At 34.7% G+C, this 16,597-nt stretch overlaps 1 long non-coding RNA gene across 1 annotated transcript; it reads right to left on the bottom strand.

Moving 5' to 3' along the window:
* Positions 1 to 15,096: 15,096 nt before the first annotated feature.
* On the bottom strand, positions 15,097 to 16,586 carry LOC143243725 (uncharacterized). Its single transcript, XR_013024743.1, has 2 exons — positions 16,528 to 16,586; positions 15,097 to 15,754 (listed from the first exon to the last, which is right to left on the bottom strand). It is a non-coding gene; the product is annotated as an uncharacterized LOC143243725 (long non-coding RNA).
* Positions 16,587 to 16,597: the final 11 nt, after the last annotated feature.

Below are 16,597 nucleotides of genomic sequence, written 5' to 3'. Positions count from 1 at the left end.
TAAAGTTATACATGGGGGCATTGTGGATGTGATGGTTAATCCCAATATTTACTGGTAAAAGAGTAGCCCAAGAGTTGGTAGTAGGTGGTGATAACTAGCCACCTTCCCTCTAGTCTTATACTGCTAAATTAGGGACGGCTAGCACAGATAGCCTCGAGTAACTTTGTGCAAAATTCAAAACAAACAGACAGCCTCATGTAGTGTGCATGAAATTCAAAACAAAAGAGATATACACAAGCTAACAGTTAAAACAAATTTAATCTGTGAAATAGGCAGTGAAGTCTTTGATTAAGAAATAGGCTTGTGGCAGTGAAGTCTTTGATTAAAATTTCTAAATCAATTTTACTGTAAAGAAAGTTCTGAAGATGGAAATATTTCCTCCTTTAGAGACTTTGCCAAATAGAAAGATGTTAGTATTGACCAATTAGCTGAAGGAAGATTCATGAATAATCCACAAGCAGCAATGTATTAGGTCATCCCCTCTGAAAATTTAATATAGAAAGTGCATTATCATTTGTGTCATTGTAGAAGCCTTTAATGGCTAAAATCTGAAGTAGGCCATGTATAAAATGTTCAGACAAATAAAAGAAACTCAACTCTACTTTTTCTGATTATTAATCAAATAAACCTCCATGAACATGGATATGTTTGACGAGAGCACATCAGGCATAAAATACTTTACAAGTTTACAAAGGCAAAGTGCAGCAGAAACTACATGAAACATTCAAGATGTTTATGGTGCAATCCCTCAGTGAAAGAAAATGTCAAAGGTGGTTTCAGAGGTTCAAATCAGGTGACTACAGCTTAAATGATGTGCCACATTCAGGTCGTCCTGTTAAGTTTAATGATGACTTGCTGCTAGCTGCACTTGATGAAGACTGTGCTGTACCAGTTGAAGAACTAGCATAGAAGCTTAATTCAACCCATTCAACAGTTTACCAACATCTGCAACAGCTTGGAAATGTGTCAAAACTTGGAAAATGTCGTTGGCAGTTATCACATTGTATTTTATAAATAATGTTGGTGTGATGTTTGTCAGTGTAGTTTTTACATAGTATAGACCTCAGTTTTGTGCCTGGTTTTTGAATAAATTTAGTATTAACTGAAATGTCATATTTTGTTACTAGTTTTTACCAAATGTTGGTATTTGTTTGCTGATGTCAGGAATATATGGTATACAGCAGTATATGGTTTCAGTGATTTTGATTGAGATATATTTACTTTAGTTAGTTGATTTTGCTTTTCGTCTAGATGTGTGTGTATAAAGTTTTATCGGTTTGTGGAGGAACTTTTAATGTTGATAAAGTATTGTTTTATTTTGTCTAATTCATCGTTAATTTTATCTTGTGGCGTAGTTTTATGGCTGTGTTTATTTGGTTTCTTTGCATGTTGAGTTTTTTTTTTGTTTCATGTGTTGAGTCCCAAGGAATGTATAGTCCAGTATGGGTGATTTTTCAGTGGATTTCTGTTTTAAATTGTGTATCAGTTCTTGTAATTTTGAGGTTAAGAAATGATATTTGATTGCTTTCTTCCTGTTCACATGTGAAGTTAATGTTGGGATGTATGGAGTTAATGTGATTGAAAAAAATTAAGTGTGTTCTGTAGATCTGAATCCTGCAACGTGTCATCTACATATCTGTACCAGTATAGTGGTGGATGTAATGCTGTGTTAATTGCTTGTGTTTCAACTTGCATCATAAAATATTGGCTAGAACTGGTGATACTGGGTTGCCTATGCTTAGGCCATTTGTTTGTATATAGTTGTGGTTGTTGAACATGAAGTTTGTCTTCATCATGGTGAATTCTACAAGGGTTACTAATTGGTTGCTGGGAATGTCTATAGTTGAGTTAGGGTCTCGGATATAGAGTTCTAAGGCTATCTTGCAGGCTTCAGTGGTTGGAACTTCTGTAAGAAGGATATAACATCAAAACTGGCCATTAAAGCTATATGATTAAGTTGATTAAAGTTAGACTTGAAATTAAAAGTCTTTGATGAATGAGCTGGCTGATGTTGCATATTTGGACCCATGCTATGTATTTACCAAGATTGTAATTAAGCGATTCATATGTGGACAATATTGGTAAAATGGACAGTCTGGTTTATGAGGTTTGGGGATGCCGTATATTTGCGGTGTCGCGTCGAGTCGGTTTCGTAGGTAGGAATAAAGTGTTTGTGAAATTGTGTTGGCTTTTTCATTTGTAGTAGTAATTTGTTCAGTTCGTCGTGTGTCTTTGTTGGATTTGTGTGTACTGGTTTAAATTTGTTAGTGTCTGACAGGATGTCCTTCATTTTGGATGTATTCATTCGTGTTCATTATGACTATAGTGTTTCCTTTATCTGCTTTTAGAATTTTAATGTTTTTGTCTTGTTTGGGTTTTTTTAATGGAATTAATGTCTCTTTTGTAAGATTATTTTTTAACTTTCTGTTTTGTGAAATTATGTTGACTGTTTTGTGAGAAAATTCTTTGAAAAAATCATTTAAGATGTTGTTTTTAGGTGTTTCTGGAAAATATAAATTTTTAATTTTACCTGGGAAGTTTGGCTGTTGGATGTCAATAAAATTGTCCAAGTTGTCTTTCTCTGTTGGTTGTTTTCTTGTTTTGTTTTCTGTAGAAAGTATCACAAGTCTCCTGGCTAGATCTTCTAAACATGTTTTGATTTCTATGGTTGGAATGTACCTAGGTGCTATTGTGAAGCTGAGTCCTTTGTTAAGTAGATGTATCTCGTCAGTGTTTAATTGTCGGTCGGATCTGTTAATTATGAGGTTATTCAGCGGTTTGTCATGTTGTCTTTTCTGTTGTTTACATCTTAGTTTTTCTAATTTTTGTTGTGGCAGATCTTTTGTCTCTGTCATTCCTAGTGTTGATTTGTTTTATGTTTCATTGTATAAGTCCATAAATCTCTGGTTTGATGCAGCATACCAGTTGATGGTCTAGGTTCATTTTGTTTTTTGTAAGTCATGTAGTTCTTTGTATTTCGTGTTCAACATGGCTTTAAGTAGTTTTCTGTAAATTTTGGATAATGTTTGTGTATGTATTAAAATTTTTTGATAGTTTTACCTTTACAAAATTAGGGGTTAGTTGTTCTTTTCATTGTTGAATGAAATATATGTCATTTCTTCTATTGATAATTTATTGGTTTAAATTTCTTAGTTTCTTAATGATCATATGAGTATATACTGTTAATAGTGTTGTAAGGTATGCTAGTTCAGATATAACAGGTAAGTACAAAAAACAAAGACGATACACTTCTGCAATTGCTGTGATGAAATAATAATCCGTGACATCGAGAAAACCACTTGTAGATAAATATATATGTAAAAGCGGCTCGTCTAGGTTGAGAAATTTTTTTGCGTGGAGGAGGAACAACGCTTCGATCTTCATCGGTCATCGTCAAGTTCACAAAGAAAGAAAGAGGTAACTGACGGAAGCTGACCACATGTTTGAAAGGGGTTGTGTAACTGTGTGATGGAATGTAGAGGGCGGTGTTTGATGTTTGAATATATAATTTTATATCATTTATTTTATTATTTTTAATATAGGTATAAAGGTGTTCCTTTGTAATGGTTTATTTTGGGTGTAAGTTGTTGTATAAGTAAGGCTTCTTTAATTTTGCATTTGTTTATGTTTGCTTCTTTATTTAGTATTTGAGTGTTTTCTATGCTTATGTTGTGTTTATTTGACTTACAGTGTTCGAAAACATGTGATGACATCACTTAACGAATGTGTTTTTTAACTGTTAGAAAATATGGCAGAGTAACGTGTGTATTATTTTTCAATAAAGCAGCAGTTTTAGTATGAGTCAAGGAAGAGTGGAGTACTTTTATTATGAGTCAAAAGAGTGGAGTACTTTAAGTATGAGTCAAAAGGAGTGGAGTACTTTTAGTATGAGTCAAAAGGAGTGGAGTACTTTTAGTATGAGTCAAGGAAGAGTGAATTTTTTAGTATGAGTCAAGGAAGAGTGGAGTACTTTTAGTATGAGACAAGGAAGAGGAGTACTTTTATTATGAGTCAAGGAAGAGTGGAGTACTTTTATTATGAGATAAGGAAGAGTGGAGTATTTTTAGTATGAGTCAAAGGAGTGGGGTACATTTAGTATGAGTCAAGGAAGAGTGGAATATTTTAGTATGAGACAAGGAAGAGTGAAGTACTTTTAGTATGAGTCCAAAAGGAGTGGAGTACATTTTAAAATGCCAGATCCATCTGGAAATCTCTTTCTCAATTCTGGAACAACTCTCTCTGCAAAACTTGATGTACTGTGATCCTCATCATACCTTCTACGATGTAAGCCTCCGATGCCATAGTAGCTCAAAAGCCCCAAACATCTTCTTCAAGGGATGTTATACAAACTGACTGATGTGAGATTCTCAACGCGTTTCTCACCTGGAGATCTGTGAACATGCAGACTTCTTTGACCCTGTGCGAAGAAATGAGTCTCAACACTAAATAACACCTTCCTTCATTATTCTTGCATCCAGTTCTTATATTTCAGATCCCATTGATACCGTTTTTTCTTCACTGAGCTGGTAAGAAGTTATTTTTTGGCTGGTCTCCTTGCCCTTCTAACACAATTTCAATGATGTAATATTCCTCAAATTTCGTCATATATCCCAAAATAGATCGATCATACAGCAAAACACAACTAATGATGCCTGTGTGAAAAAATGACTATTAAAAAATTAAGCGGGTCCAGCAAGCCTACACCAGCCACCATGCTGAAAATATTGTAAAATGACCATTTGTTTCAATTAATTTGCACCAGGGCGTACCTTTCAAAATAACATACTTTACAGGCAGACTATTTTTGAAAACAATGACTCACCTTTTCTGTGTATCATCTGGTTCATACCTATACACTGAATAAAAAAATGTTAGAAACTTGCTTGCTTTTAAAGTTAACTTTCTCAGTTACTACTCAAAACATGTTAGTTTGAACTGATTTCTGACTAACAAATAAGTGTTTATATTACTTTGTTTGGAACAGGTACTCACCAAAGCATACACTGTTTCTTTCAATAAAAATATTTTCAATTTAATCTGTATTTTACAGCTTTTCAATAAGTCTTACAGCATCAAAATTAGCACTAAAGTAAACACAGGTCTATTTAAGGGATAAATTTAGAATAAGTGAATCAAGAATACAAGAAAAAAATATTCTGGAATCTACTAGCATGTGGAAGAAGTAGGTAAAGGAACCCATCACACTAGACATGGCCTCTGTGAGCAAAATAATGGAAAAGGAGACAGAAATGGAGATCCTGGTTTGTACCTTATGTGTCTGACGACACAGGAAGAATGGAGAGCTTGACACAGAACTAGAAATGCTATGTGTTTCATCACACAGGGGAATGGAAAGCTGACACAGAACTAGAAATGCTGATATGTGTTTCATCACACAGGGAATGGAAAGCTGACACAGGACTAAAAATGCTGATATGTGTCTGATCACATAAGGGAACAGAAAGCTTGACACAGGACTAGAAATGCTGATGTGTCTGATCACACAGGGAAATGGAAAGCTTGACACAGGACTAGAAATGCTGATAAGTGTCAGACGACACAGGAAGAATGGAAAGCTTGACACAGAACTAGAAATGTTGATATGTGTTTCATCACAGGGGAATGGAAAGCTGACACAGGACTAAAATGCTGATATGTGTCTGATCACATAAGGGAACAGAAAGCTTGACACAGAACTAGAAATGCTGATATATGTCTGATCACATAAGGAAACGGAAAGCTTGAAACAAGACTAGAAATGCTGATATGTGTCTGATCACATAGAGGAATGGAAAGCTTGAAACATGACTAGAAATGCTGATATGTGTCTGATCACATAGAGGAATGTAAAGCTTGTCACAGGACTAGAAATGCTGATATGTGTCTGATCACACAGGGAAATAGAAAGTTGACACAGGACTAGAAATGCTGATGTGTCTGATCACACAGGGAAATGGAAAGCTGACACAGGACTAGAAATGCTGATATGTGTCTGATCACACAGGAAATGGAAAGCTTGACACAGGACTAGAAATGCTGATATGTGTCTCATCATACAGGGAAATGGAAAGCTTGACACAGGACTAGAAATGCTGATACGTGTTTGATCACACAGGGGAATGGAAAGCTGACACAGGACTAGAAATGCTGATATATGTCTGATTACATAGGGAAATAGAAAGCTTGACACAGAACTAGAAATGCTGATATATGTCTGATCACATAGGGAAATGGAAAGCTTGAAACAAGACTAGAAATGCTGATATATGTCTGATCACATAGAGAAATGGAAAGCTTGACACCGGACTAGAAATGCTGATATGTGTCTGATCACACAGGGAAATAGAAAGCTTGACACAGGACTAGAAATGCTGATATGTGTCTCATCACATAAGGGAACAGAAAGCTTGACACAGGACTAGAAATGCTGATCGTGTTTGATCACACAGGGGAATGGAAAGCTGACACAGGCCTAGAAATGCTGATATGTGACTGATCACACAGGGGAATGGAAAGCTTGACACAGGACCAGAAATGCTGATAAGTGTCTGATCACACAGGGGAATGGAAAGCTTGAAACAGGACTAGAAATGCTGATATGTGTCTCATCACATAAGGGAACAGAAAGCTTGACACAGAACTAGGAATGCTGATATGTGTCTCATCACATTGGGGAATGGAAAACTTGACACGGGACTAGAAATGCTGAGAAGTGTCTGATCACACAGGGAAATGGAAAGCTTGACACAGGACTAGAAATGCTGATAAGTGTCTCATCAGGGGAATGGAAAACTTGACGGGACTAGAAATGCTGAGAAGTGTCTGATCACACAGGGAATGGAAAGCTAACACAGGACTAGAAATGCTGAGATATGTCTGATTACATAGGGAAATAGAAAGCTTGACAGAGGCCTAGAAATGCCGATATGTGTCTGATCACACAGGGAAATAGAAAGCTTGACACAGAACTAGAAATGCTGATGTGTCTGATCACATACAGGAATAAAAAACTACACAACTAGAAACTCATTATGGTGAAAATAGTACTATCTGTACTTGTAGTGACCTGATACTATTGCTGTTGACCAACTCACTGTAGTGAAAACTGTTGCATCTGTACTTCTAGTGACCTGATACAACAACTGTTGACCAACTCACTGCAATGAAAACAACACCATCTGTACTTCTGGTGACCTGATATTACTACTGCTGACCAACTCACTGCAATGAAAACAGTACCATCTGTAGTTCTAGTGACCTGATACTACTACTGTTGACCAACTCACTGTAATGAAAACAGTACTATCTGTAGTTCTAGTGACTTTATACTACTACTGTTGACCAACTTACTATAATGAAAACAGTACCATCTGTAGTTCTGGTGACCTGATACTACTACTGTTGACCAACTCACTGTAATGAAAACAGTACCATCTGTAGTTCTAGTGACTTGACACTACTACTGTTGACCAACTCACTGCAATGAAAACAGCAATTTCATCTGGTTCTAGTGACCTGATACTACCACTGTTGACCAACTCACTGCAATGAAACAGTACCATCTGTAATTCTGGTGACCTGATACTACTACTGTTGACCAACTCACTGTAATGAAAACAGTACCATCTGTAGTTCTAGTGACTTGATACCACTACTGTTGACCAACTCAGTGTAATGAAAACAGTACCATCTGTAATTCTGGTGACCTGATACTACTACTGTTGACTAACTCACTGTAATGAAAACAGTACCATCTGTAGTTTTAGTGACTTGATACTACTACTGTCGACCAACTCAGTGTAATGAAAACAGTACCATCTGTAATTCTGGTGACCTGATACTACTACTGTTGACCAACTCACTGTAATGAAAACAGTACCATCTGTAGTTCTAGTGACTTGATACTACTACTGTTGACTAACTCACCGTAATAAAACAGTACCATCTGTAGTTCTAGTGACTTGATACTACTACTGTTGACTAACTCACTGTAATGAAAACAGTACCATCTGTAGTTCTAGTCTTGATATTACTACTGTTGACCAACTCAGTGTAATGAAAACAGTACCATCTGTAATTCTGGTGACTTGATACTACTACTGTTGACCAACTCACTGTAATGAAAAGGTACCATCTGTAGTTCTAGTGACTTGATACTACTACTGTTGACTAACTCACCGTAATAAAAACAGTACCATTTGTAGTTCTAGTGACTTGATACTACTACTGTTGACTAACTCACTGTAATGAAAACAGTACCATCTGTAGTTCTAGTCTTGATACTACTACTGTTGACCAACTCAGTGTAATGAAAACAGTACCATCTGTAATTCTGGTGACTTGATACTACTACTGTTGACCAACTCACTGTAATGAAAACAGTACCATCTGTAGTTCTAGTGACCTGATACTACCACTGTTGACCAACTCATGATCAAAATTATACCAAAATGACTTTATTCATTACTACTCATTTATAGTTGTTAACAAGGAGGAATCAACATAGTAAACGAAATTCAATATAGTGTTTATAAATCAAGTTAACTCCTTCTTCAAGAAACATTTTATTTACGTATTTTCTACTTAATGTGTCACTATCTTGATTAAAAGGTTTCATGTGGTAGAACATGTAAAACCTCTATCGGATTGAATGGTATGAAATATTAAAGTTTAAAACCCAACGCACAAGATAATTCATGCCTCTCCTTACAAGTTGGTGGAATGTGGTTGTCAAATGTAAGTTACAATATTTTGAGTACCAACTAATCCTCGAACGTCAATTAAAATGACCCATATATTTAGAGCTATTCTAGTCGTGTGAAGACCTCAGATTGGAAGAAACAAACTTGGGATATCAATTGTCTCTTCTTTCAACACTTTGCAGGAAATGTGGCACATTTTGTCAAATTATTTCACTCTTTCGAATTTGCGTTGAACCATCGCATTTTCAACGAGATAAGGTTAACTATCATTTTCACAAATTTTTTGAAGATCAAGTTTACTTTGTCGTCACTTATAAGTTCATTTATATTTACTTGGTAGGATTTTGTTGACCAACTTAATATAACTTATCATACAATACCACTATAGCTGAGAACACAATGGCCTGGTACTTCGTTTGGTCCGAAGTTACCGACTCAACATGCAGAAGCTGTTTACAACATAAATTAGTCTCCATTCAAATCAATCTGAGTTTGTCATTTTCAAGTGAATACTACAGCTTATAAATTTACAAAAGTTTAGTCTTACATATACAAGTAATAATTATGTAATTAAACAATACTACTGAGAACTTACCTGAGACTGTACAGACAACTGTAACACATACTTTGCTTTCAATTTAAATATACTAAAATAACTGCGTTTCAGAAATCTACGTATACGATTCGCACCGCGATACCACCGCTTTATTAATAGCTGTCAAAATGGATAACCAGGACAGTAAACTGCGCAGCTGCATCAATAAAATCTTCTCGCCTCAGCATCTGACGTCATGAAATCTGATACACGCGCTGAACTGTTTGTTTTCGAGATCAATTTGATACCAGTTATTCATCTTTGAAGAGCGTTATAAAATGTACGGCGTAGGTAGCCTATGTTTATAAAATTTAAATAAAACGTTATTTTTGCATTTTAAGTAGTATTAAATATGAATATTCGTACAATAAGAAAGACAAATAAAATGTAGTGTAGTTTTTCAAGACATACAGCAGTGATGTTAGTTGTTAGCCTCCACACCAAAATTAACGAGCTACATTAAATAGAAAACAACATATGATATTGTGTAATGCTTTGTTTTTTGAATTTCGCGCAAAGCTATATTGTAATTAAGTCATCCAAGTTCTGCTTATTTTCCGTGTTTAAATTTTCAACAATCAGTAATTTTTATTAAATCAGTTACAATCATCATGAAAGTTGTACGTGACAAATACCAATGTAATATTACTTAACATATGGCCCCCACTAATTGCAAGTGTATAAAAAGGGTTAAATCCAGTGGGTCAGATTAAAAATATCCAATATAGTAATAATTGCACTCGTTTGTTTTTACTGTAATACAGAAAACAACGCTGTCTAATATACTCGTACCATCTTTAAATTTTCATACATAGTTTTTATTATGGTGTGAACGTAATATAGTAACATTCCTGTTTAACAGTCTACTACATATATTTGATTTTGTTTTCAAATTATTTTCATATATTTTATACAGAATGATTCAGATACTCTCGTTTCAGAAAAAAAACACTTGGAACTTTCTAATTAATACGTTCATTAATATACCAAAGCACTCAGTACTTTTAAATGCTCTGGCTAATTCTGTATGTCAAATAGTCGTAAACATCTCTTTATTATCATAAGTATTTTTTCTATGATAAGGGCAAAATCCCAACCTGTCGTTGTTCAGTTGATAATTACGTGAATTCAATGAAGCAAACAACGTTGAGGCCTAAATATTCTATGATTTATTAATGAGGTGTTAATTCAATGGAACTTGTTACGTATTATATCACGATTTATCTCGGACGAGTCTCGTATTTATATTATGTACGTTACATATTATGATTTCAAATAGCCGGAAATTTTCATTTAGAAGTTAATTAAATGTCAATACGTATCAAATTTAGAATTGTCAACATAAATGTATTTTAATATAAAAAATTATAATAACGATTATTACAAATAGTTATTAAACATATGGTTTATATACAAGTTTTATAACTTACAAACTATACCGAGTCTTCGATCTGGTCTAGAACTGAATATCTTACCGACTCTAGGTCCACGACGAGCAAATGAATTCTGATTTTATATTCTTATACATCTACAGGGTTGTCAGGTGTCTTCTGCCGCACAAGACCAAATTTTATGGTCTTGGGACCCAATTAAGTAGCTTCAGTACCAAAATAATCAAATAATTTAAAATCCATCATCAGACTAAGCTTGCTGGAAAATGGATTAAGATACATATTTTTTTATCTGTTGTCCATGTATATTTATGTCGTATCATGTCATTCGTATGTAAGGGATTGTTATCTTTATAAATTTTCCTTTTGTTTCAGGCTATACGATTTATAAATAACCTGTATGATATCTGAATATTACTGTATGGAAATAAAGCAAACAAACAAATACAGAAAATAACATGAGCTTAGCCGACAGTTTTCGAAAATGTTGTCTCTGTTGGCTTTGTGACTGGTGAGGTTCTGCCATAGAGTTAAAATTGAAACTTTAAGGGGCCTGGTTTACGTCCTTGATACTGCATTGTTGTCTACGAAATACACTTAAAAAGGACTTTTCAACAGTTGGAATACACTTGATAAGGACTTTTTTAACAGTTGGTATACACATTATAAGGGCTTTTTAACAGTTTGATGATTCGATTTTCATCTTTCTTATTTTCTTGTGAACGTCTCTCGCTGAACATCTTGGCTCCATACTTGTTAGAGAAGGAGCGTATCAAGATTGCCATCTGGATCACTTTTACTATGGTATATTTTCGTGTTAAATAGTACCAACATGTTATCCGTCCGTTGCTTTTAAACCTATGCAACAGTTACTACTCATCATAAGGTGTGTTCTGATTCTCAAAATGGCTTCTAACATGCGTAGTCCCATACGATTGCAGACCTTGTTTTTCACAGAAATGACACGAAGAAGAATGACACTGCTTTGAAGAAATCTGTAGAGAATGTGAAGGTCATTTATTAGCTTTTCAAGATTGGCATTTGTTGCCTGAAAAAAGTGCATTTACTTGTTCAAACTCAGAAACGAGTGGTACCGCAAAAACGAAATAGAGATAGTTGACATCATCTGCTAGCATGTCTGCAATCCTATATGCAAAAACGGCTCGTTTGGGCTGAGAAAACACTTTTACATAGAAGAGCGAACAACGTTTCGACCTTCTTCGTTTTGTAACGCACGTGCTGTGTTCCATATTGGCTTGTGGATGTAAAGTACTCCTTCAGTTCTTCCCAGCTTAACAAAATGTTTGATAACCTTGTCTCGCACTAGCCATCTTGTGTTTAACATTTTTTTAAAGAGGTAATGCCACGCCAACCCTTTCATTACCTGCATTTATAATTTCAAATAAATCTTTAAAATTTGAACGCCTAAGGGCACTTTTCCTGAACCATGCAGCAATTTCACTCAAAAGAAAACCTAAATTTGAAGGCAGATTTTCAAAGCCCTTCTGAATGCAAATCATAAGACTGTGGCAGGATGCATGGTATCTTAACACAATCTGGTGTCGCATCTCGAAGTTTCAACCACAATGAATTATTTTCCCTACCAAGTTACTAGCTCCATCACTGGCAAAAACAATACAATTATACAGACTCAACTCTCTTTCCTAAAGCTGAAATAACAGTGCTTTGCAAAGAAATTCTCCAGTTGTTTCGACGACAGGAACAAGTCTCAAAAATGATGTTTTCACCGTACCATCGTCTTCGTCATAATATCTTGTAGGCCTGGCATGGCCTAGCGCGTTAAGGCATGCGCTTTGTAATCTGAGGGTCGCGGGTTCGCGCCAAACATGCTCGCCCTCCCAGCCGTGGGGGCGTTATAAAGTTACGGTCAATCCCACTATTCGTTGGTAAAAAAGTAGCCCAAGAGTTGGCGGTGGGTGGTGATGACTAGCTGCCTTCCCTCTAGTCTTACACTACTAAATTAGGGACGGCTAGCACAGATAGCCCTCGAGTAGCTTTGTGCGAAATTCCAAAAACAAACAAACATAATATCTTGCATAAACGTACGTTTTTCTCACTGGAAATGTCAGTATTTCTTGTTTCTCATTTTGTTCATTACTTCGTTTTCTAAACAATGATCAATCACGTTTTGAATGAGCAATGAACACTTAGTTCGGTGCAGTTGAAGGTTTTCGAGACAACTTCCCTTACCTTGCTTTGACATCACACCACAACCTATTTCACAACAGTATTCTATTACTGTTTGTAGACTAGCTTTATACCAATTAGACGAGATTCTCGAATGTTCGAAGACACAGTTTTCGTAAACCATATATTGTTGATTCTTGTTCTTGATAGTATTCTACAGATTTAGAGAACAGGCAGAACTTGCGCAACACACAACAAACAATATACATCACATGCATCAAATTGAAACAAACGTACGTATTAAATTAAATGTATAACAGTAAATCCATTACAAACCACTCAGCTGCAGAGAACAAACTATGTCAGGCGATGATTTTGCAACACGATGAAAGTAAAAGCACAGTACATATCACACAGGTTCTTTGATGTTGGCCAGTTCTAGACAGGGCCAAACTTGGATTTATCTGTAGATACTCTCTTTCTACCGATTTTATGTCACAGAAAACTCGCATGTTGATGGAACAATTCATACCAATTGAAATTCGTTTAGGTACTCTTTCCTTAAACAACACGGAATTTTTAGCCTCTCATAAGCATTCTCACAGAATTCCAATAAGTTATTTGTAATTCAAGTAGATGAGTATAACATTTCAATATAGTCCCAGACATGGTATATTGCAATTATCATTGAAATGTAGTAGTAATTCAAATGGTAATATGACAAATTGTCACATTGGTATTCTCTCTGTTTGCTTTCGACATGTACTTACTCAAGATCCAATGTTGAAATCCATTTTTATCCACATGGTTTGTTTTTTGAATTTCACACAAAGTACTCGAGGGCTATCTGTGCTAGCCATCCCTAATTTAGCAGTGTAAAACTAGAGGGAAAGCAGCTAGTCATCACTACCCTCCCATCTCTTGGGCTACTCTTTTACCAATGAATAGTGGGATTTGCCGTCACAATATAAAGACCTCATGGCTGAAAGAGCGAGCATGTTTGGCGTGAGGGGATTCAAGCCCATGACCCTCGGATTATGAGTCAAGTGCCCTAACCATCTGGCCTGTTATCCAAACAGAGAATCCAAAGAAGAGTCAACCTCTGACAATGAACAGGTATCATGTTTTATAACTACATTCATCTTCTGGCGGTCGAGGCAGTACCTTAGAGATTCATACTTTTCACCAGTACAATAAGTGGTGCCCAAGGGTTAGTATTTGGTTCTATCACTCCTTGTTCCTTTATTGATTGTATATATTTAAAAGCCATAACCTGAATTGCGATGGGAAGTTATCTAGCTAAATGATGTACTAGAGCTGCATATATGTATATGGTGTTTATACGCATCCCTAGTGTCAACCTTAACATTGTACCTTAAGTCATGAGGTTCTCTGGCACTGGAAAAGACGTCTTGATATTCTGTGAGCAAGTTATGTAACCTCTGACACTGATCAGCTGTGAGACATATAAAGTTCTGAATATACAGCTTTTTTATAATTCATGCAATAAGCTGTCCTTATGAAAGGACTTGAGATCAAACTTCCAATAATTCTCGCCAATGGTGACAGCTTCTAATGTTAGTTAATGTGAAAGTACAATGTGGAAGCTACTCATCGTACAACAACGTCCCATCCAGATTTTCTATGGTTTGTTTTGTTCATGGCCCTAATAATGACTTCTTTACTCCTCAGATCCATGAAGATGTTACATTGGAAATACCTGTTGCATTGTAGCTTATTTCCCCATTTTGTTTAACTAGCTGTCTAACAATTTCTTACAATTTCTCTACACTAGGACTTCATGTTTAAATACTAATTGGTTTGACAGTCCTATAAATTAAATATAGCATCTTTAGTTGCTTACCAGCAACTTTAATGGATTCAAGTTCCATTGCTAAATTAACTTAGCTATACAACAACATAAAATGGTAGAAGCTGCAAATAAATGACTTATTGTTGCTTCTCACATTTATACAAAAAATGTGAAGTGATCAGACAACACGGGAAAGATGCAATTGATGTATAAATGATTTATTGTGGTTTCTCACATTTATACAAAAAATGTGAAATGATCAGACAAAACGGGAAAGATGCAACTGATGTATAAATGATTTATTGTGGCTTCTCACATTTATACAAAAAATGTGAAATGATCAGACAACACAGGAAAGATGCAACTGATGTATAAATGATTTATTGTGGTTTCTCATACATGTTTACATAGAGATTTTCTTTAATAAAAGAATGCAGGAAACAAAAACATGAGAAATAAATTATTTTATTGGAATTTCTACTTAATATTTACATAAGGAACTTTAACCAGAAGAAAAAGATGATTGGTTGTTCACAGCTGGATTTTAACAAATGAATGTACATATAACTTCAAATGATAAACAAAGCTACCACCATTAACTCACAACTAATCTTCTTTCATACTACATCTAATGTTTTACCAATCAAAGAAACCATTGTTTGACCTTAGCTGACACTTAATCTTGTGGGTTGTCTTGCTGTGAAATCTTAGAACAGGGAATTTGTTCTTTATTATATATCAAGGATTGTAATCTTGATTAAAAACCTGACATTAATTATATTTTGGTTAAGTGAAACTAGAAATTTGTATCACCAACGATCATTCAAATTATTACAATTTATCTATATACTTGCTGCTTGTTATTATTTTTCTGTGATACATTAACAAGTAACATGCATTTTAGAAGTTGGTAAATTTATTTCAGTAAAACAAGTAATTTTCAAGTGGTTTCAAACTTAACTGTTCTTTCATCGTAAGCTAACTTCACACTATTTGTCGAGTTCTTCTACATTTGAGCTCTTGACACCAGGTTTTGAGATGAAGTTGAGGTGGGCCTACCAGACTCTATATTAAGCAAGTGGTCCCAGTTTGGGGATCTTTTAAGCTTTAACAGAAATTGACACGTTATTATACACACACACATACAAGAAAACATATCCTCAAAAAAAACACACCATAAATATCAGTCAGTGGACATATTCTGGTATGAATTGTCTCAACATACATATATAAATAAAATTATGGATATCATGTTTGTACAGGAAATGTGATAATTTTACATACATAGACGTGTACATTGGGACCACAAACTGAGCCACAAATTCAGTTGATCTAATAAATTTTAAAATTTTATATATTTGTTTACAGGTTTATCAATGTCTTTAAACTATGTATACAAAATTAAATTTAGAATGTAAACTTGTACAAAAACTTTTCTTGGAAGATAATTTATCTACATGCCTAATGAAAATTATGATTTTGCATACGAAGAAAACATGTTTAATGTAAACTAAAGAAACAACTTTTTAATGGAACACAAAAAATAAGTTTTTAATAAATAAAAAATTACAATAGGCAGTGGAAAGTTTGATGTAGAAATTACTAATTATTTATCCATTCTAAATTACTCTAAATGTTTGTTATTTCAGTAATTAATCTGATAAGTTTAATTATTTATCCATTCTAACTTTCTCTAAATGTTTGTTATTTCAGTAATTAATCAGATAAGTTTAATTATTTATCCATTCTAAATTACTCTAAATATTTGTTATTTCAGTAATTAATCTGATAAGTTTAATTATTTATCCATTCTAACTTACTCTAAATGTTTGTTATTTCAGTCATTAATCTGATAAGTTTAATTTCTGTAATACTTACATAAGTACTTTTTTGAATCGAACCCCTGTATAGATGTCCATCATATCCCCTAAGTACCGCTCTGTTGTCT

The sequence above is a fragment of the Tachypleus tridentatus genome, unplaced genomic scaffold (assembly GCF_004210375.1).
Source record: "Tachypleus tridentatus isolate NWPU-2018 unplaced genomic scaffold, ASM421037v1 tig00037422_pilon, whole genome shotgun sequence".
Classification (NCBI taxonomy): domain Eukaryota; kingdom Metazoa; phylum Arthropoda; class Merostomata; order Xiphosura; family Limulidae; genus Tachypleus; species Tachypleus tridentatus.
Note: the sequence above shows the minus strand (reverse complement) of the source record. Positions and strands in the feature narration are given on the sequence as shown.